The sequence below is a fragment of the Nannospalax galili genome, unplaced genomic scaffold, assembly GCF_000622305.1.
Source record: "Nannospalax galili isolate Female #2095 unplaced genomic scaffold, S.galili_v1.0 scaffold469, whole genome shotgun sequence".
Taxonomy (NCBI): Eukaryota; Metazoa; Chordata; class Mammalia; order Rodentia; family Spalacidae; genus Nannospalax; species Nannospalax galili.
This window is the reverse complement of record NW_008359443.1, coordinates 240,752-262,989: the sequence shown is the minus strand read 5'-3', so window position 1 is coordinate 262,989 and position 22,238 is coordinate 240,752. Positions and strand designations below refer to the sequence as shown.

At 48.4% G+C, this 22,238-nt stretch overlaps 1 protein-coding gene across 1 annotated transcript in view; it reads left to right on the top strand.

Annotated features, from left to right (window-relative positions):
* The window catches only part of Smco4 (single-pass membrane protein with coiled-coil domains 4), a 98,618-nt gene that overhangs the window by 22,166 nt on the left and 54,214 nt on the right, over positions 1–22,238 (top strand). The window lies entirely within an intron of this gene.

The following is a 22,238-nucleotide window of genomic DNA, read 5'->3' as shown; positions in this document are numbered from 1 at the left end:
ACCACTTACAGAAGTACATGTATCGTTAGTATGTACAGCTCTCTGAACTTTAAGTCAAGCATCAGTTCAATTAGCACTTAGAGTAGAAACACCATGTTGCTACCATTGTATTAAATCCCCCCTTTAAGCTCCTCTCTAGTGTGTAAATCAGACTGGCTAACCAGTCTGATTTGCTTATCACTTTGACCTATTTTGCTGTTGATATGTTGTCCCCGACCGCTTTCCGTCTCGCCGGCAAGAACGACGCGGGAGGACAAGTCAGGATCCTTCTGCAGCAGTTTATTGTATGTGCATCTTACACTCTTAGAAGCTTAAAGACCGAAGACGCCGAGAAGCGGGAGAGCGGTTGCTTATATAGTCTAAAGGTCCCATCTATGACGTATAAGAAGCGGATTGGTTGCTGGAGATCACACCACGGGAGGAGGCGAGGGAGAGCAGGCTCTTGTGCACGCCCCTTATGGGCGCAGCAGGATGTTTACTGTTAAGAAGGTCCGGATACCGGCGCCATCTTGTAATGGCGGCGGAGGCTGTGGCTGTCCACATATTTGATGAACTAAATCATAAGAACTTGTATGTTAAGAACACATGATAATATCTGCTTTAAAAATTGTGCACATTTCTTACAAGTAACGTTTACCTCCCTGTGTCAACATTTGTGATGTAACGGGCCTGGTTTCCACAGGGTCAATCGATTCATGTGCACTTGTGGCTCAGTGATAAGAAAAGCAGCCTCAGGTGACCTCAGAGGAACCTACCTGCGTTTTGAAGCTTGGTGACAAGTTGGGCACCCGCATACAATTGGGATGGAGAGATGTGAGAGGAAGATGTCAGAAAGGCTGATAATCAGGCAGCTCTTCGGGGATGGGGAGTGGTCTGATGTGGGCTGGTGCTTGGGACAGATGGGATGAGGGTGGAGCGGGAGGAGTGATGGGTAGAGGGGATGAGGTGTAAACTGTGTATGACAGAGACGGGTGAGACTACTGTGTGACAAGGACAGACTGGAGGCAGTGATGGTGGGGGTGGGGAGGTTCACCAACTGGATTATCACTGCATAGAAGGGACACAGACTGGAGACATGAGGCCTTCCTTCCATAATGTGGTGAAGGTGGTTCAGGAAGATCAGGCTGTGTACTGAATTACTGTGCAACGTGTCTGCCAGCTCAGATACGTGTTTACAGTATGCTCAGTGGGATACGTGGCACATGGATGACCTGGTTGAAGGACAGTTAGTGGGACGCAGAGTATACCTCCTTGAACTGCAGTGTGATTGCTTATGACTAGACAAGCTCTATGAGTTCTTCTAGAAGCACTGGAGCACAGTTGTAGGTGAGTCACAGGGTGGAGAAGAGGGGACCCGTGCCCTTACTCATCATCTCGATGGCCTTGGGCTTTTGACCAGTGGCTTCTTCAAGGTGTTTGGCTCTGGTGACCTCCATGGTTACTCTTGGTGGTCCATCCACTGCTCCTCACTCCCATTTCTACCTGGTGAGATCTCCTTATGCACCTGTCTGAAATACATAGTCACATCTGATGCCCCTCATAACTTTGTTTAGTTAAAACTGATGGTTCTGCTCTAGGCTTCTGTTTGTGGAGTGTAGTGTGTAAATACATGTGGGTGCACAGTCAGTCCTAATTAGTGGTGTGGGCCTGCAGTAGGCTGCCAGGGTCTGCTTATGATTGGCCTTGGGTGTTAGCTACATTTCTCATTGCTGTGACCAAATACCCGATGAGGAGCGACTTAAGGATTTATTCTGGCTCAAGGTTTGAGGGGTAGACTCACGGCAGGGAAGGCCTGCCAATGGGAGGCTCCAATGTAATGAGAGCCCCAAATAGCTCAAAACCTGGATGATCAGAGAGGAGAGCTCTGGACTAGAAGCAGGGCTGATCCATAACCCTGGAAGCCCACACCTAGGGCCCTGTGTCCTCCAGCTAGGCCATGTACAAAGATCCTACACCCTGCCAAACAGTGCCACCAGCACATGGGACAGCTCAGATCTGAGCCAGAACACCATGCAACCCTGAAAGTTACTGAAATACTCTGTGCCGTAGACCTTCATTTGTGAGTGGAGCTAATCATGCCGTCCTTGATAATACTGACTTAGCTGGATCCAGCTGCATGGGCTGATGGTTTACAAACAATGGAAATTGCTTTCTCAGCTTCAGAGGCCAAGAAGTCCAAAATCAAGGCAGAGACCTTGTGATGAGGAACTGCTTCTTCATGGATGGCCAGCCATGTTCTCACTGTGACCTCACAAGGACATACAGACACGTGACAGTTAACCTTGCTTGTCAGGATTGATTGAATCTGGAACCAACTAGAACACTCATCTTTGGGAAGGCCATCTGTAAGAGTATTCCATGCAAGGTCAACTGAGGGAGAAGCCCTCCCCCAGAGTGGCCCAGACATGAAGAGGTTCGAAGAAAAGCAGTGCCCACCTACCTGCCAGCCCTCAATTCTTGCTGCTGAGTGTGTCTGTCCTGCTGTTAAAGCCCCCTCTGGCACTAATGGCCCAGAGGACTCCTGTGACTGCTGGCTGATCTTCAGTCCACACTGGAAAGTCGAAGCTGGGGGCCGATGTTAGCAAAGGACAGTGACAGCAGCCCCCAGCTTCGACTTTCCAGTGTGGACTGAAGATCACCAGCAGTCACAGGAGTCCTCTGGGCCATTAGTGCCAGAGTGGGGCTGCGGAGGCATCCAGCCTCATGGACCAGGTGGTTCACATACATCGTAGACCAGGAAAACACTACTGGACTCAGGCTTTCCAGTGTGCACACAGACATTGTTGTTCTCCTGAGCCCCTACCATTTAAGGAAGTCTAATGAATCCCTTTCCATACTGTATGATCAATCCATGAGTTCTATTCCCTAGAGAGCCCTGACTAATACACTGATCCACTTCCTGAACCCTTAGACCGCACCACCTTCCCAGGGCCCCGTCTTCTAATACCATCAGTCTTGTAGATTAGAATTTCAACAAATAGATTAGGAGAGATACAAACATCCAGACCATGTGAATGCTGTCTTCCATGAAAGGCTTTTGGGAGGATCTGATGAACTGGTAGTTCAAGATCAATCTCTGGTATAGCAAGTGGTATGTTGTCTTTTCTTGACAGTCTATTTGTTTCTCAGAGTATTGGGTGTGGGGCTCATCATCTTTGGTTTGAGGTCTTATCATATCCCAGAGACACGTAGATCCTGACCTACCACAACCCACAGGGAGAATGGATTGCATCGATGAGAGACCGAGGCTCAGAATAGTCAGGAACGTGGTCCTGGAGCATGTGCCGAGGGCCTTGTGAGCCTCAAGCCCGTGCTCCCAGGCTATTGACTTGTGAAGGGAGCTGTTCTTCTGTCTTTGTGCCTTCAGCAGGGACAACTCAGTGCTTTAAACTCCATGAAGTTTTTTATGACAGCTTAGAGAGGACATTCACAGTTAGGGAATGTTAAGTCAATGGAAGGGTGAACTTTTAACATTACTGGGATTCAGGAATGATAGGTGTTATTTTTTAAAATATTTTATTTATTATTTTTATTTTATGTGTATGAGTATATTGCCTGCATGTATGTGAGTGCACTGTGTCATGCAATGCTGTGGAGGTCAGAAGAGAGCTTCAGATTCCCCTGGAACTGGAGTTAAGGACAGTTCATAGCCACCATGTGGGTGCTGGGAATCAAACCCGGCTCCTCTGCAAGAGCAGTCAGTGCTCTTAACCGCTGAGCCATCTCTCCAGCCCCAATAGGTGTTCTTTTTCCCACAAGGTTTATGTGATGTGAGTGCACACCACGGGATAACTGGAACTGACTGGTAGACAAACCTGAAGCATTCTTATTTTTAAGATGGTGCATGATGGTAATGCATAACTATCTCTAACATTCATGGGATATATGGGGTCTATGACAGCTTCAGTGTGAGGTGGTTCCTTACAGTATTTAGTTCCCTACTGAGAAGCAGAGGTCTATCCCAGTGTAGCGGGGTGAGGCAGGAGAGTGAGAAGGGTCTGGGTTCCTCAGAGCTGTTGTCCCGTCCCTGCAGTGTTCACCCTGCCCTGGCCTAGCTCCAGTTCTTGCTTGACAGGGATCGTTAGCGAGCTGGACCCATGGCAAGTCAGGAAGCTGACTCCAGCAAAGGGACCAGTGGGCCGATTGCCTCTCTGTGGCCTGCCCTAGGCCAGGCTGTCACATGTATCTCAGTTAATGCTCACAACCATTTTGCATGCCAGGAAACAAATGTATGGAGAGGGCAAGTGATTGATGAACCACCCTGCGCTGTAGGTGGGGAGCCAGGACTGAAAACCTGACGCATGATGACAACATCCCAAGCACAGGTGTTGTGCAAGGGGTGCACGTGGGCTTTGGGGAACAAGGTCCCGAGACCTACCTTGCATTAGTCCAGCTTCTCCAGAAAAACAAGAGCGGGAGGAGAGGACCCAGAGAGAGGGAAGGATGGAGGACAGGGGAGACAGAATGGGAGAGAGGGAGAGAGGGTAGGAACTGACTCAGGCAGTAATGGAGGCTGTGAAATCCAAGATTGGCAGGAGGAGCTGGGGTCCTAGAAGGGCCAACAGTACCAGCCCCTACCACAGAAGCCTGAGGACCAGGAGCTGGTGGTGTAGGTCCTCATCTGGATCCAGACCTGGAGCTGGTGGTGTAGGTCCTCATCTGGATCCAAACCCAACGGCTGAGGAAGACTGATGTGTCAGCTGGAAGATAGAGAGCTCCTTTCCCCAGCCCTGCTGTTCCATTCAGACATTCGGGGGTCGTACCAAGGAAGAAAACCTGCTTTGAGTGTGTCAGTGAAAGTTCCTATCACTGAGAAACTCTCAATGACATTCCCTCATATTAGGGTTAATTAGATATCTGGGCACTCTGTGACCAGTCAAGCTGACACATAAGACCCCGTCACACTGGGTGCAGTGGCACACACCTTTCATCCCAGCACTCAGGAGGCAGAGATGAGATCTTCAGAGCAAGCAGCCAGACTAGCAGGAATTAGGGTGCTCTGGGTTCAGGGAGAGACCCTGTCTCAGAAAATAAAGTAGGGGGTCATTGAAGAAGACACCGAATGCTGACTTTGAGACTTCATGCACAAGGGTGTATACATGTGCATCCCCACACATATGAACATACATACAACAGAACATATACACATGCAAAAATATCTAATAGGCAGGTCCAGAGCAATGGTAAGCACTTAGTGGACCGGGAGAAGGAAATGTGCCGTGGAGAACCTGCTTAGCTCCTCAGTCCTTGGCCTTTAAAGACCACTCTGCCATTTCCGCTCTGCAAATGATGGATAGAGATGTGTCCTACAGCGGGGACCTGTGGTTTCTGTCACCCATCCCTGCTTCATGCTGGATTGTGGCTCTTGGCTGCCATTCCTTCACCATGCCTGTGGTTCAGCATGGCAACCATCACTTGTCTGATTCTCTTCTATGACTGGCCATTGAAGGGACAGGATTGCCACGGCCTGGTGCTGGGTCCAGCATGGATGTGTGTTGGGATAGTCAGGAGTGCCTGGAATGTAGAGCAGAGCCAGGCCGGAGACCTCCTACTGAGGACGGCAGGAAGCTGGCCTGCCCCATTCTAGGGACACTGTCTCTTACGCAACAACCCCCAAGCAAAACTATTAAGTCCCTAATTCTTTAATCCTAACCAGGTCCCTTGTAGATCATATGACCAGAGGACAGAACAAAGGCCACATAGCCTTAGAAACCCCCTCCCTTCCCCTACCTGCCTGCCCGCCAGAAACCCAACCTGGCTTCTTTGCCCATGAAACTTTCCTATATAAACCTCTGCTTCCACAATAATAAAGGAGCTGTCTGGACACTGTCTCTTACGCAACAACCCCCAAGCAAAACTATTAAGTCCCTAATCCTTTAATCCTAACCAGGTCCCTTGTAGATCATATGACCAAAGGACAGAACAAAGGCCACATAGCCTTAGAAACCCCCTCCCTTCCCCTATCTGCCTGCCCGCCAGAAACCCAACCTGGCTTCTTTGCCCGTGAAACTTTCCTATATAAACCTCTGCTTCCACAATAATAAAGGAGCTGTCCGCTGACAGTTTCCCCAGGTGTTTTCTTCCTGGCCTACTCACTGCCGCCCGAGGCCTCCCTCCCCGCACTGGTATCTCTCCTCACCCTGACCTTCTGCTATAGGGATTGGCACACAACGGTCTCCCAGTGGCAGTGGAGTTTGGGCCGGGGGGGTGGGGGCAGATGTGCTCCCTCTCTAGGAGCTCATCAGGCTCCTGTGTAAAATGCTTCCTCACCCCTCGGCCCCTCACACCTGTCTTGCTCTCCTGGATCTCTGCATTTATTGATCCCTTTATCTGTCAAAAGGGCTCCAAGTAAAATAGAATGAAAGGTGCTCACTATGGTCTTTTCACTCTTCCCACTTGGGGATCCATCTTCCCAGAAAACATATGGGTATTACTCCCCCATGCCTAGTTTACCTTGCACATGTGCCTGAATTGTTTCATCTTCTGCAAAAAACTTTACTGGCTACAAAAATAGCCTTTCTTTTACTTCATGGCTGCCCAGCATCTCCTAAAAGCCTTTCTTAATTCGAAGGAATTTACACATTAGTTGTGTCCCCACAAAACATGCCAGAAACCACTTTCCCAGCCTGCTTTGCAGCTAGCACATGAGCAGGTGACTATTTGGTCAACATACTCTTCCAAGGGAAATGTAAGTGTGGAGGAGATCCACACAGAATGGGGGTCTGTGTCCTGGAGATGGAGACCCTGGTGCCCTGACATGGCAACATTATCTAAAAAGAGAAGCAATAGAAAATTTAACACAGAAGAAGAAACCATTACAAGTTCAAAGGGACGTGGCTGGGGACCCTTCAAATCCTCCATCATTCCTAGATCACATGATGCAGGCCTTCTGTCCATGTGCCCCGTCCCAGGGCCCCCGTCCTTTCCTGTGCCCCTATGCCCCTGAACCATTCTTTCCTGCCAATACAATCTACATACACCCCCAAACCATCAGACATCTGGGCATGGGAAACAGCCTGCTCGTTTACAAATGTGTCCATACCTTACTCTCCAGAACTTTTCCTAAAATCCCTGTGGAAGAGGATGATGCCATTAGACATATAAAAGGAAAAAGCCATTTCATTCTCAGCTACAAAGGGACAGACGCTGTCCAGAAGAGACAACAAGCAGGCAGCAGTCCTGGCCTAGACAGCTCACCTGCTTGGGGAAGCTTGGCAGAATGGCAAGGGGCCCGCCATGGCAACGGACCCACCAGCGCAGCTAACGGGGCACAGAGCTAGGAAGAGAAATGATGCGGTGCCTGGAAATGTTCACCTCTTGCTACAGCAGGAGGCTGTAACAAATACAGAGGAACAAGACTCAGTCCCACCTGAGAGGTTATTGCTCAATGGGGGGTGCGGGGGCAGGTGTATGCTCTGTCCCTTATTATCTGTATATGTTCAATGAGTCATAATATGAGAAATCAAGATTCAGAGAACCGGAGTCAGAGAAAGCTGTTAGAGGGGACCCTGAGTCAAACCTTAAGGAATGGGTTGGATGTGTGTCATGCCTGGGAGAGCCATTTTAGGTGACGGTGCCTTGTGGACTGGGTGTGACAGAGTCGGGGGACACTGAACAGGGGGCCTGACTTGCACTTGCTGAATGAAACAGGACACATGGGTAGAGACAAGATCAGAAAGAAGAGGCAGGGGAATGTAGGGTATGCCCGGAGTGTGTCTTTATGTGATCTGACCCTGCACATACACACATGGCCAGGAAAGGCTTCCTCATGCTGCTTATGAAGTAGTTAAAGGGGACTTTTTGTTAAAGATGGGGTCTCGTGTGCCTTAGGCTGGCCTCAAACTCTCTATGCAGCTGAGGGTGACCTTGAGCTTCTAATCCTTCTGCCTCAAGTCCTGGGAGCACTGGTGGGCAGCACCACATTCAGTTTATGGTGCTGGGATGGGACCAAGGGCTTTGTGCATGCGAGGCAAGCACTCACCCAGTGGAGCTATTCCCTGGTCCTGGGATTCTTGATAGGTTTGCTAGAGTGCCCCTGTGAAAAAGGTTGGCTCATCCTGCTGGGGTTGTGGTGGTGGGATACTCTCCTGCAGGTAGGGGGAGCTGTCAGCATTTGCCAATAGGAAGACAAACTTCCACCCTGTCTGAGGGAGGTTGATGTAGGAACTTGAGGGAGGATGAGCACAAGCTGGAGCAGGCTGGCGGGGCCTGTGCACCCCATGGGGTACCCTGAAATCCAGGGTGTGGGGAGTTCCTGATGGGGAACCTTACGGGTATCTTTCAGGTCCTGTTAGAGGCAGTAAGATGAGATGGTGCTTGAAGTCTTTCCCCCCCCAAACATCTCCCAAATGAGACAGAAGGAGTGAACATGAATGAGAGACACTCCTGTCCCCGATCAATCTTCACTGATATCCTCAAATCCAGGAGAAATTTAGTAGGTGAATTAAAAATGCATCCTGGCACAATGCAGTGAAGTTTGAGGATTAAAACGTAGCTGTCGGTGAGTATCTGGTGGTGTGCTTTAATATGCTTAACTGCAAACCAGGATTTAATGTGGAGGCCGAAGTGCACATTAGCAATTTCACAAGTGATCTGAAATCACCGTGTGCACAAACAACTCAGGAGAGGACGGGCTGAGACGACGAAGAGAAACAAACGCCATTAAACCTTGCAGTGATTTCCCTTCATTTCTCTAAGTGGAACTCTGAATAACTCCAAGTAGAATTGGTTATGGAGTTTTCGATTATTTATTTATTATTTCATTTATATACCTTACTGAGATAGACTTCTCACATTAAGATGAACCTTTTTAAAGGTTATGTGTGTATTGCGTGCGTGCATGTAAACGCACCCATGTCATGCGATGCCCTCGGAGGACAGAAGAGGCTGTCGGATCCCCTGGAACTGGAGTTACAGACAGTTGTCAGCTGCCATGTGGGTGCTGGGATTCAAACCCGGGTCTTCTGTAAGAACAGTGTTCTTAACCACTGAGCCATCTCTCCATCCCCCCAGACGAACCTTTCTACAGTGTAAAAATTTGGTAACGTTTAGACCATGTATGCTGCATCATCACCATCACCTGTGTCTGCATTCAAAAGTCACCATCCCAAAGGAAACTCTGTGCTCAGTAAGACGTTCCCTGTAGTGGGTGGTTGAGTGTGAAATGCCCACCATCATAGTAATAGGAACTAATACAGCCCCCTCCCCATTCAGCAGCTACTCTGTCTCCCCCTCTAATCTGTTCTCTGTGGGACCCCCCCCCCATCTTTCTCTTCCCTCTCATTTTGTTTCTGTGCTGTGGCTCATGTAAGTTTGCTTCTCTGGACCTTAGGCAATGCCTGCTTCTTGGACTGAATTCAAAGCTGAAATGCTGGGAGTCAAGATGTTAGGTTGTTACAGAATCAAGACAGGTGGGGGCAGGAAAATGAAGCCTTGATCAAGCTTTTCCTAAGGGGTCTTTTGGCCTCTTTGTATTGAAAGCTCCTCAACAGCTTGATGTACATCTCAGAATTCACCTCAGAAAAATGTTTCCAATAAAATAAAGCATGCGGATTACAAAGAAAGTCAATTAGATTGAGATGCAGTTATGAAATATTAAAATACTGATGATTGAGTAATGTATAAACTTCATTAACATGTTGAGTAGCAACATCTACTGTGGATTTAATAAAGCCATAATCTTAAAGTACTGAGAGGCATAAATTATGTTTTTAAATATCTATAAAACTATGATATGAAAATATCTGATTTCTATAGTGACAAATTTATAGGAATTGTTAGTGATACTGTGGCATGTTACCTACATTCATAACTAAGGGGAACATGCTTGGAAGTTAGCTCAAACAAAATTTTTTTTAAATTCCCATCCAATTTCATCTACAGACCCTGGCTGAGAAAATTTGCTCTGAGACTGATGGTTTCTAACCCATTTTGTGGCTGTGGACCCTGTGCTGGTTAATTTTGATGATCAGTTTGCCAGGATTGAGACTCATCTAGGGGACAAGCCTCTGGGTGTGTCTGTGAGGGAGCTTCTAGATCTGGCTGAGGTGGGAGCTCCCCCTCCCCCTGGCCCCTGAAAGTCAGCAGCACTATTCCGTGGCTGGGTCTTAGACCAAATAAAAAGGAAAGCTGAGCACCAGCATTCATCTCTCCTGCTTCCTGACTGAATGGTGTGACCAGCTGCCTCAGGCTCCTGCCACCAGGACCCTCCCACTGTGGTCATCTGAACCCTCAGACTTGAGCCAGGGTAAACGCCTCCCTTCTCACACTGGTTTTGTCAGGCATTTCTCAGAGCGATGGGGATGGTAACAATACAGATCTCTTTGAGAATCAGAGACTGTTTCATCAGAACCATACACTTACCTGTGGCCCCCTGGGGCAGCCACGGGGCCTGAAAGGATTACCACGAAACTGAAAATCAACCAGGCTCCCATGCACCTGCCTGCTGATCCTTAGCAGCTCTGCTTTTATTCTCATACCTGTAAGAATCACAGTCACATGTTTACAGAACTGAACGATAATAATCATAATATGCTGTGCTGGACACGACACACCTGGGTTGAAGGAGCCTCAACTGGGGAATTGTCTTCATTGGACTGGCCTGTGGCCATGTCTATGGGGCATCTTCTTGATTTCTGAGTGATGTGGGAGGGTCCAGCCCACTGTGAGTGGTGCCACCCCTGGGCAGGTGGACCTGTATTATATAAGACAACAGTTTGAGCACAGGCCAGAGGCACAAACCAGTAAGCAGCGTTCCCTCCATGTGCTTCAGCTCCTGCCTCTGGGTTCCTGCCCCGAGTTCCTACCTTGGGCTCCCTGATGAAGTGTGACCCAGGAGATGTAAGCCAAATAAACCTTTTCCTCCCTAAGTTGGTATTGGTCAGAGTGTTTTGTCACAGCAGTAGAGACACAAGCTAGAACATATGGTCAGAATATAACAATTCAGCAGAATAAGATGAGCACAGCAATGTTTCCTCCATGCAGTGTCTACTTAGGCGGTCAATGTGTTTCATGAGAAACTAGAACCGCATTCTGGAGATGTCTCCCTGGCAAGCATTCTTGCATAAACTTTCTCATGAGACACAAGGCTCTCCACACATACATGTTCAAGGTTCAGCCTAATTCACCAAACATGTTTTTTAAGTCATAGGAACACTATTTCACAGTCCCTTCACCTACCTATATGTATACAATTGCATCATGTCTGCTGGCCCCTGACACCTGTCCATGGACTGTTTCCAAGTCTGCATGAACTTCAAGTTGGGAGCCCCAGTTCTCAGACCAACAATGAAGGGCGGGGCCACATTTAAAGTTCTTTGGCTGTAGCTCACAGAACCCAACTGGAGCCAGTCAGTCTTGGTAGCAGATGTGGACAGCCCTATCTGCACCCCACATCTGGAGTGAGCGCCCTCCATCTGTGGCCAGGATTTTCATGCACCTTGTTCATATGTGAGTAATCTCCTTGGGGGTTAGGTGCCCATCCGTAAAGGAGAAAAGCTAGGCAGCATGATAGCACACTCACTAGATTATATCTAAGAAGAAAGAAAAAGTGTGGACATGAAGCAGCTGTCAACGTCTACTGTAAGTTCCATGAAAGTCAGGATGAATACCGTCTTTAGACCCCACCCCCCAGCATTTTATAGTTTAATGTTCCCGCAGTGAGGATACGGCTCTTGATACTGATGGTTCTGAGGTGAAGTGTGTCAGCAGGAACTGCACTTGAAGCTTTGAATGTCAGTGCTTTCCGAGGTCGGTCACAGGTTAGCCACGTGCACCACGGTGTGGCACTGGCAGTGACTGCAGCCCTCAGGCAGCCGCACAGTCAGACTGCTGAACTCCACAGTGGACTCTGCGGTGGTGTTGGCAGGCTGCCTGTGTTAAATGCATCTTGACATGGTGTTTTCCACTTGCAATAGGTTTATTGAGGTGCATGTCAAGGAACATCTGCTTTTGTAGACACTGAAAGCAAACAGCTGTCAGGTCAGCATTGGTCAGCAACAAGCCATGAAGTGGAGGAGCTTCAAAAGGGGGCACTGTGGTCTTCACAAGCCAATCACAGCCATGGCACTGGGTCCCCTGGTGCTTGAGGAGCAGGTCTACACCAGAGCTCTGTGGGTCTACACCAGAGCTCGTCCTGCCATTTGCTCATCAGCTCTGCTTCTAAAGTGCATGTGCTTTCTCTAAGTTAGGTCTTACTGCACATCAGATGAGGCATTTGACACACTACTACACACTGAGATAGAATCCACCTTCATTAAGCAGGGGTTTATTGAGCAGTGGTTACAAGTCAAGCCGTCCAGGCCCATGAGCACGATGGAAGGAGAACGGGACACCCACTTGCTCTCCAGGAGCTAACAGTTTGGGGGTGCAAGCATATAGGAACTGCAGTGCTAACCTAGCTGATGCTCATCTGGGTTGCTTACCTAGGCACAGTCACTTGGAGTGCTAACCTAGGTGTTGCAGCTGAGAGGAATCAAGCATTTCTGAGCATCCAGTGTACATTGGGTAGAGAAAGGAGCCTCAGGAGAGGAACATGGAGAGTCCCTGTCCTGCTTCTGTATCTGTGGGAAGGCGGGGCTAACCCCCAGACCACACTCTGATGCGCTCTTGTCTTGGTCCCTTTCTAAGAGATCTGGGAGCCTTGAGCGAGGACCATGTACCAGCAGTTTCCTTATAGGGCCACCCCTGCTCATTAGATCATTTCCCAAAGTCTTCTATGATCTGTCCATTGAAAAGTGCTTCCTTAATTGTGTGTCTGGACACCATAGGGCAGTTGTACATATGAACCCACAGTGCTTGTGACAGCATGCCAAGACCTGACCTGAGTGAGCTCAAGCCAGACAAAATCCCAGCATGGAGGTGGGAGGTGGGTGGACGTCCCACCCTAGCTGAGGATCTATTGGCAATTGATAGCTGCTGGGAGGGGGAGACTCAGTGTTATTTTTTAAAAAAACATTTTACTCATTATTTATTTTGTATGTATGGGTGTAGTGCCTGCATGTATGTGAGGAGGAGGTCTGAATATGGTCAAAATACATTGTATGAAATTCTCAAAGGATCAATAAAAATCAGAAAAGGGAATGCTTCCTTTATTGAACTTTCTCATAAAAACTTGTTCTTTTTCTTCAGCACACTGTATTATTATTTTTTCTTTTTGGTCTTTTTGAGACAGGGTCTCCATGTAACCCCAGCTGGCCTGGAACTCACTATGTAGACCAGGCTGGCCTTGAACTCACAGAGATCTGCCTGCCTCTGCTTCCCGAGTGCTGGGATCAAAGGCGTGCACCACCATTCCCGGCTAACACACTGCATTTGTAGAAATATTTGTACCCTCTTCATGGTTTATAAATGAAAAGAACTGTATCTTTAAGACATACCTCTGTGTCCACAAGTCAATACTCTGCTGAAATAGCACTGTGTGTGTGTGTGTGTGTGTGTGTGTGTGTGTGTGTGTGTGTGATCGAAGATTAAGAACATACTAGAAACTTTATCGTTGCTTTCTGATAAGGAAGCTCAGTTGGGGACAGGACATAGGTGACAGGAAGCAGCTTTTGATACCAGAACGGTGCAAAACCAAAAGGCACAGCCAGGGGACGAGTGCGGAGGAAGAGCTTCAGGGTTATGCTAAGTCAATTCAGCAGTTCTCTTTTTCAGTTGGGAATTTCAGCTTCATAGTGGGCAACTTTTAGCCCACAGACTTCTCCATCCTAAGCTCTGCTTTTAATGGGGCTCTGGGGAGTTGTGGTTTCAGTGTGGTCCTACTTTCCCACCCCCTCCCCTCAATCCTGAAAGGAGTCAGAGGAGCATGAAGACAAGCAGTTTAATGATGCTCTTATTTTCCTTGAAACAGAAGCCTAACATTTGCCAACCCAGAGAAAATTGGGAAAGAAATTAAGTTTTAAAAACTTACTGGTAGTCTTGGAACATGTTTTGAACTGGGCCTAGTGGCACAGGCATGTAATCCCAGTACTTAGGAGGCTGAGGCGGGATTGCAAAATTGGAGGCCAGCCTGGGCTACTAAGTGAGTTCAAGGTCAGCCTGGACAATTTAGTGAGACCTTGCCTTAAAGTAAAAAGAAGGCTGTGGGGCGTGGGGTTGGGGCACAACTTATTGGGTGATAGAATGCTTGCCTAGCATGTGAGGCCCTGGGTTCAATCTCTAGTACTGGCAAAAGAAAGTGAGGGGCAGGTGGTAGGCAGGACACGTGCTTTGGTTGCTGGCAGTAGCGGTGGGGTAGGGATTGCTTCTGGTCTATAGGAGGGCAGGGCGATGAGCAGGAAGACAGTCCACCAGACTTCATTAGCTCCATCCAGGGCCTTTGTAGAAATGAAAGCAGAGATCAGAAAACTTTTCCTCACAAGGGGTTTTACAGCTTTGTACGAATGGGGAAGTTCACCATTGCTGTGCAATGGAGTGGGTAACATTGGTTCACAGTCTTTGCCAAAAAATGATACGATATTACTGTGAGTGAGAAAAAATACTTGAATCTCTTACTAGTTTTCTTTGTGGAACTCAGATTCCACAAGGTGCACGGCTTGAGCAGGCTAACTTCTGGTGGAAGTGCAAACCAACAGAGCTTAAAGTCATGTGACTTTCAGTCTTAATCGGCACATAGTCACTGTGCCTAGTGCTGGGTTTCATAAAGACAGTCCATTCAAGTACAGAATGGACTTTTTGACAATACTCACCTCCCTGCATGCTCCCCTTTCTTCCCCCACCACACCATGTGTCTACTTTCATGTCATACATCTGTAGTTTTGGGGATCTATGTAAAATTTAGGATGCACACGAGAAAGAGCACATGCCACTTACCTTTCTTAGTCTGGCTTATTTCGATTAATGTGCTGACCTCCAGGTCCACACAACCCTTCAAATACAAAAGTGGGACAGCTTTTCCTCAGCTTAGAAAAGACACATTTCTATCAGAGTCTTTCCATAACATTGGCTTCAAGGATTCACATCAGACTCAAATTCGGCTAACACCAACTGAACACTTGCAGCCTTACCAGAGGTCAATCTAGTGTTTAAGCCTCAAATTCACCCAGTCTTGAGGTGAATCACTTAAAGGTTCTGTGCTCCAATTTTTCTCTTGGTCAAACAAGGGTTAAAGCCAAATCTCATCAGGAGGTGGTGCCTCAAGCCTATAATCCCAGCATGTGGAGATGGAGGCAGGGATGTCCTGACAACAACACAATTCTTACTTCAAATGGGATAAAAGATAGTTTGTTCTGGGGCCAAATATGAGTGACCATGGCCCATGAACACAGATACAGGTTACCACAAATTCCATGTTCTAACATGGAAACAGTTCCACAAAGTTTTCATAGTAACAGAACAAAGAAAGTCATAAATCCAGGCACTTTTCAAATACCTTGGTGGAAACATTAACTAGATGTGTGCTGGAAGCTTGAGTTGTTACCTTGACACCCCCGGGAAGAGAGCGCCTCAACTGGGAATCGCTCCTATTGGACTGGCCCGTGGCCACGTCTGTGGGGACATTTTCTCAAACAGACCCTTTTCTCCCCAAGTCGGTTTTGGTCAATGTTTTTATCGCAGCAACAGAAAGTGACTACACTGGATGGTTACAGGGGAGTGGGGGAACCTCAGCTCTAGGTCTCTTGCTATCTGATGACACTCTTAGACCTTTAGTTGGTGGAAGCTGGGGTTTTGTTAAATTACTATGTAAAAAAGGTCTTTATCAAGTAGTCCCAGAATGTGAGATCAGGCAGAGGCAGACAACCGGGGCTATTTAGGAGGCTAAAAAAGGTCCAAGATAAACTGTAATTAGGCTCTGGACCTGCAACATTCCAAACTCTCCAGGATCATTGAAGTTCTAATCAGTTAATCAGTCTTGCAGGAAGATTAGTTGAAGATGTAGGTTTTTTTGTTTTTAAGGGTTAGGAGTTTAAAGCCATCCTTGGTTATATGGTGAATTTGAGGTCAGTCTGGGACACATGAGACTCTGTCTTGAGAGAAACAAAGCAACAAACAAAACAGCTTCCCAAGGTTTGCGACTTAAAACCACACACGCACACACACCACACACACCACACACACACACACACCACACACACCCACGCCACAGACACACACACACACACACCACACACACCATACACACACCATACACACACCACACACGCACCACACACATGCACCACACACGCACACACACCACACACACCACACATGCACACACACACCACACACACCCACGCCACACAGACACACACACCACACACACCAAACACACCCACACACACACCACACATGTCATTAAACAGGCGCTAAGCCCAGGTCCTCATTCTAGACAGGCGAGTGTCAAGTCCCGACTCTCCTGATGCACAGCCACAGATATAAGTCCAAAGTGAAGCCTCTTCAGTCTGTGTTCATTTTTAAAGTTAATATTTGTTTTTAGTGATTGTACAAAAAGATGGGTTTCAGGATGACATTTCCACATATGTACACAATTGTACTTTGCTCAGATTCCCCTGCTGTCACCCTTCTCTTCCTCCTCCCCTTTCTGAGGGAGGAAGAGAGAGAGAGAGAGAGAGAGAGAGAGAGAGAGAGAGACTCTCTTAACTGCTGAGCCATCTCTCCAACCCCCGACAAAGACATTTGTGTGTGTGTGACGGGGGGGGGGGGCAAAGCTAGACTGTCAAACTTTTTAAAAAAATGTCCAGATTCCACAAAAGCAAAGCATCTAACGCCCGAGCTGTTAGTGCACAAACTGACCTTTGGCACAAACACAGCTTTCCATTGCCGTGATCCTCACCTTTTGCCAGTGAGTGGTACAAACCTCCTCATGGACCTGCAGCCCCAGCAGAGGAGCCCAGGGCTTCTATTTTACAAAATGTACAACAGAACCCAAGGGAGCGGCTCATGGAGTGCTGACCTCAGCCCTTGGCGGCCACAGCCCCAAGGTGAGCCCAATTTTCTTGAGGGTTCCCAATTCTGCAGATACCCTGAGGCACACACACCTTTCAGGTGTCTCACTGCCCTATTCCTGGCTTATATAACTCCTCAACATGGCTCATTTCTGTTCTGCACAGTGTTCCCTCACTGACCCTGAGCACAAGTCTTTCCACACAGGGACCAGGCAGAGAGAACCTTCTAGAACTTATGCTTCTCACATTCTTTTCATCTGTCCTACAAAGTTAATCTTACATGGGTGAGTCAGAAGACCCCGAGGCCTGCATTGCTCATGTCTGTTTTATTCAGTTACTCTTGGAGTCAATCTGTTGTTCACAGGCTCTGGGTAGATGGCATAGATGCAGTGCAGGACAGGCTTGAGCTCCAGATAAAATGAGAGCAACCATAAATGTTACAAAATGTGAAAAGTAAGGAACATCAAGACTGTAACAGATGGAGGCCTGGAGAGATGGCTCAGCGGTTAAGAACATTGGTTGTTCTTGCAGAAGACCCAGGTTCAAATCCCAGCACCCACATGGCAGCTAACAGCTGTCTGTAACTCCAGTCCCAGGGGATCTGACAGCCTCTTCTGACCTCTGAGGGCATTATATGACATGGGTGCACTTACCTACAGGCAGGCAATACACACACACACACACACACACACACACACACACAAATAATAAATATTAAGAATGTAAGAGATGGAGTGATTAGGGTGGGGATGTAGCGTAGTGATGGAGCACCGGCCCAGCATGGTGGAGATACACACACCCAACCACAACAGAACAGACCATGCACACCCAGCCACAAAACAGAACAGAACAGAACAGACCCAAACTACTGACCCAGCGTCAGCTTTTAGCTGGGCACGGTGGCTCATGCTATAATTCTGGTACTAGGGAAGGTGAGGTTAGAGGGTCTGAGAGTTTGGGGCTAGCCTGGCCTACAGTGTGAGACTCAGTATTAAAACAAGAACAAAGCAAAACTTCTCTGAGGTCACAGCTAAGCCGAGGCCTAGGAGACGATGGAGCAGGCATGCCTGCTTTCTGTCGCTCTGGGTCAATTTTCATCAAGTGACATCACCCTGGTGATCATCTTGAGGGGCTTCCATTTCAGGGGTCCTGTCCTCTCACTGAGGGGGAGGACTCAGGATCGACAAGGACAAGCCGATGGGATCTGGAGAGCTGGAAGGTCAGAGAACAATGAGCTGTTTCAACAGCTGAGCCTTGATGGTGTCTGTCCTAAGATTCCCAAGCTGCTCTGGTTCTTGACCTTGCATAGACTTGAGTGAGGAGCCTGGGCCACCTGCCCTCCACCAATCTCGTGATTTGCTCACCTGATCCTCAAACTTCTCTGTGTTGCTTGCAACCACAGACTCCCAGGAGGGTCTGGTAAGTCTGATTTAGCAAAGTGAAGATTTGGGGGAATAGCCTGTGACACAGACTTGAAGTAAAGAACCACCTGCTGGCTTTGGTAACAGAAAGAGGACGGTGGCATGTGCTGAGGGCAGTGTGTCCTGAGGGCAGCCTGTGCTGAGGGCAGGGTGGACTGATGCCTCAGAGGCAGGCTGATCAGATCTCCTGTTCAAGGTGCTGATTTCATCATAAATGCAAAGCAGAGGCAGAGACATGTCTTTAGCATGGGGAGAATATTTTAAATTGCAACAAATGTCAGAAAGGAAAATCAGAACAGCTCTGAAGGAGTCTGCTCTGTGCCAGCTCCAGGATCCTGGGAATCTGTCAGGCTCGAACCTCAGGCCATTTATTTATCTTCACCAGGTGGTGGATTTGATGATCCTTCTTTCCCTGGCTTTTTTACTGTTTCCTGGTCTATGATAAACCTTCTCAAAAACCTTGACATGGGCTAGGGAGATGGATCAGTGGGTAAAGTGCTCACTGCGCAATCCTGACCACCTGAATTTGGATCCCAGCACCCAAGTAGAAAGCTGGATACGGTAGCATATGCATCTGTAATCCTGGCATGCTCCTGCTGGAAGGTGGGAGGCAGAGACTGGAGAATCCCAGAAGCTCACAGGCCAGTCAGCATGGTGCAGAAACAAGAGGCCCCGGATCAAACAACGTGGAAGGAACCAATGCCCAAGGTCATCCTCTGACCTCCACATGTGCACCACGACATGAACACACCTGCATTCTCACACACGCACATGCATTTACGGGCATCCTACTCACGCACAAAACCTTGTCACTGAGGAGCATACAATAAAGAGGAGGACCTCTTCACACACCTCCATGACACCTGCAGTTGGCATTCCAATCAGGCTTAAAGCTCAGCTTTGCCAGCCCCTTGCCATACTGGTAGCAAAAGGATTTTAAACTGCCGGGCTCAGTGATGAACCAAATTAAGGAAGAATTCAGTGAGAGGACATTTACATGAAATGTGATGCTTGGCTGCGCACAGACTTCAGCTGAATGCTTCAGACAGAGAACGCTAGCAAGAGGACCAATTCTTGGGTGAATTTCACCAAGACCTTGTAACGGCAGAAATGTTTAGGTCCAGTGTCTCCACTGTCTAATGCCGTGTAAAAACCACTCCAGATGCACAGTGACCTAGAATCATCACTGTTTTATTTCTTGAAATCCTGGGTCACTTGTGGCTGGCTTATGCCCAAGACTCCCTCAGGTGGCTGGATTTAGCTGGGGTTATAGCTACCAGGTCAGCATGTAAGCACACACACACACAGATGTCCCCCATCTATCGGGTGGTGTGCTTTTCTCTCTTGGGGGGGTATCTTTCATCTGAAAGGAGGTTGGTTGGGCTGGGGCTCAAGGCAGTCTGAGGGTAGCTCTCCAGAAAGCAAGCAGCAAGGCTCAAGTCCTCAGCTGATGGGATCTCATAATGTATGCACAAAGTGGGTCATACGGTCAACCTGAGAGGGGCCAACTGAGTCACATGGTCAGTGTGGGATGGGTCACTTTGGTGAGCGTGCTTCTTCCCCAGACATCAGTGGGATAGTGGGTGAAAATTCTGACTTCAAGATACACAGCCCTAATCCGTAAACGATGGCACTTTCACAAAGACACAAAACAGGTGATTACCCATGTAAGGGAATATTGGAGTCATTAAGGGACTGACTTCTATATCAATGTCTCATAAAAATACTAATTTTTAGCAGTGGCCTTGGGAAGTTATATACATCATGTTTACAGGAAAACAGCAACTACAGTTATAAATGGGGAAACAATCCACACCATGACACACTTCACAGGCTAGTCCTTGAGGCTTACTGATTTCACGTGAAGCTGCATGCTATCACTTCTGCCGTAGATGGGGGACATCTGTGCGTGTGTGCTTACATGTTGACTTGGTAGCTGCCACTGCTCTTACATGCTTGCTAAACAAACAGTCATCTTTATGAATCACCTGTACTGGGGAGTTCCTCACAGACTGGATCATTCTTCTCTTCCAGGGCTAAGGTGTTATTCTCCACTTTACAGGTGATGGGACTGGGGTGCAGATAGTCCCAGGTGGATAGGACCAGCATGGCACTGTACTGCTTTATGTGTGGCCCAGGAAGGTGATGTCTGGTCAAAGTGTGTTTGAGAGAGCAATCAGGAAGAGGCAGTCCACAGTAAGGGCCTCCAGCTGTGCCCTGCCTTTGATGTCACTGAAAGACGCACTTTGCTAATTATGACTGGTCATAGATGCTCCGGCAGGAAACCTGCACAAGAACCAGACCTCTGAGCATACCAGTGAATTCCTGAGGATGCTGGGAAGGAGGTGGGGTGGCCTTGTTCCCAGGGCTGACTTTGCTTGCTGAGGTGACAGGACCACCACACAGGGTCTTAAGTTGTCCTCAGGAGAAAAAGCAGGCTTCTTAGGGGCTGGAGAGAGGGCTCAACAGCTAAGAGCACTTGCTGTTCTCCCAGGGGACCCAAGTTTGGTTCCCAGCACCCATGTCAGGTGGCTCACAACCACCTGTAACTGCAGCTCCAGGGGACCTGATGCCCTCTTCTGGCCTCCATGGTCACACATAAACACATACCCATAAATAAAAACCTTTTGGTGTGATAAGAATAGGTAGGAATTGGCTAGGCAGTTAGGGTAAAAAGACCCCAAAGAAAAGTAGGTAGTTTCTTGGCTAAAACTCACGATGTCCTTGTCCTCTTAGCAACAAACTCTGTTCCAAAGGCCAAAAATGTCAAATGTATTTGGGTCCAAACTCAGGTCCTCATACGTTCATGGCCCGAGTCTTACTGAGCCATCTCTGCAGTTCAGAAGCCACCTTCTTACACAGCTTTCCAGTCCCTGCTAGACCTGTAAAAACAGATAAGCACCATGCATAGGACCACACACAGGGCTGTGCTCAGTGCCATACAGTCTTCAGTGGACCCTCACCACAACCCTGTGAAGTAGCTTTTATGATGATTACAGATGAGTTAACTGTGGCCCTAGGAGATTAGCTTTCCTGAGATTGCTCAAATTTTAAGTGGTTGATTTAAAATCCAAGTGTGTTTGACTAAAAGCCCTTAATAGCATTTAGCTTTGGGCCCTGTGGGGCTTTAATGCCAGGGTGAGGTAAGGAACAAGGAATCCCATTTTATTTATGGCAAGCCTACACTGTGCACACGTGTAACTTACAAGATACAAACAGGCCGAGATCTCTGTCGCTAGAAGAGTAAAAGCCTACTTGGATGGAGGGAGGTAAAAATCCGTGCTCTGATGATGGCCAGCACCTGGTCACAGCACTGGCTGCCAGCGTCAGGCACCAAGCTGCACCCGCCAAGTCTTCCCTGCCAAGGGGCACTTCAAAGCAACGCTAAAATAATGGGCATGCGGTCAATGACTGCTCGATATGACTAGTTCAACCCCCACCCCCCCAGGTAGAACATGATACCCCCAAGAAACACGGATCCCTAAACCTTCCCTTCTCACCTTCCAGTCCCCTCTTTCCTAGAAATTCCCCCATTATCAAGTGATGTAGAAGGCACATCTGAGCGAACCTGACCTGTTGCCAGTTGACCATGCAGTAAAGTTCGTTGCTTTTGCAAAAGAGGACACCCCCCTCTCCCTTCCTGGTTCACTGGCTCTGGGCGCACTTGGGTACTCCAGGCTCGGCTGTCCCCGCTGGCTCCAGATCCGGACACGTGTGCATCGCTCTCCTCTAGTAGGAGAGCATTCAGGCCCGCAGGGACTGGGGCGCAGGGACGGGGGCGCGGGGCGCACGTGCGCGCGGGCCGCGTGGCCAGGCTGGGCCGGGCGGCGGCGTTAGGGTTAGGGCGAAGATTCGGCTTCCCGGCTGCAGAGGGCGCCTAGCGCCGCGGTCCCGCGCTCCGGAGCCGCCCGCGCGGCGAGAGCAGAGGCGA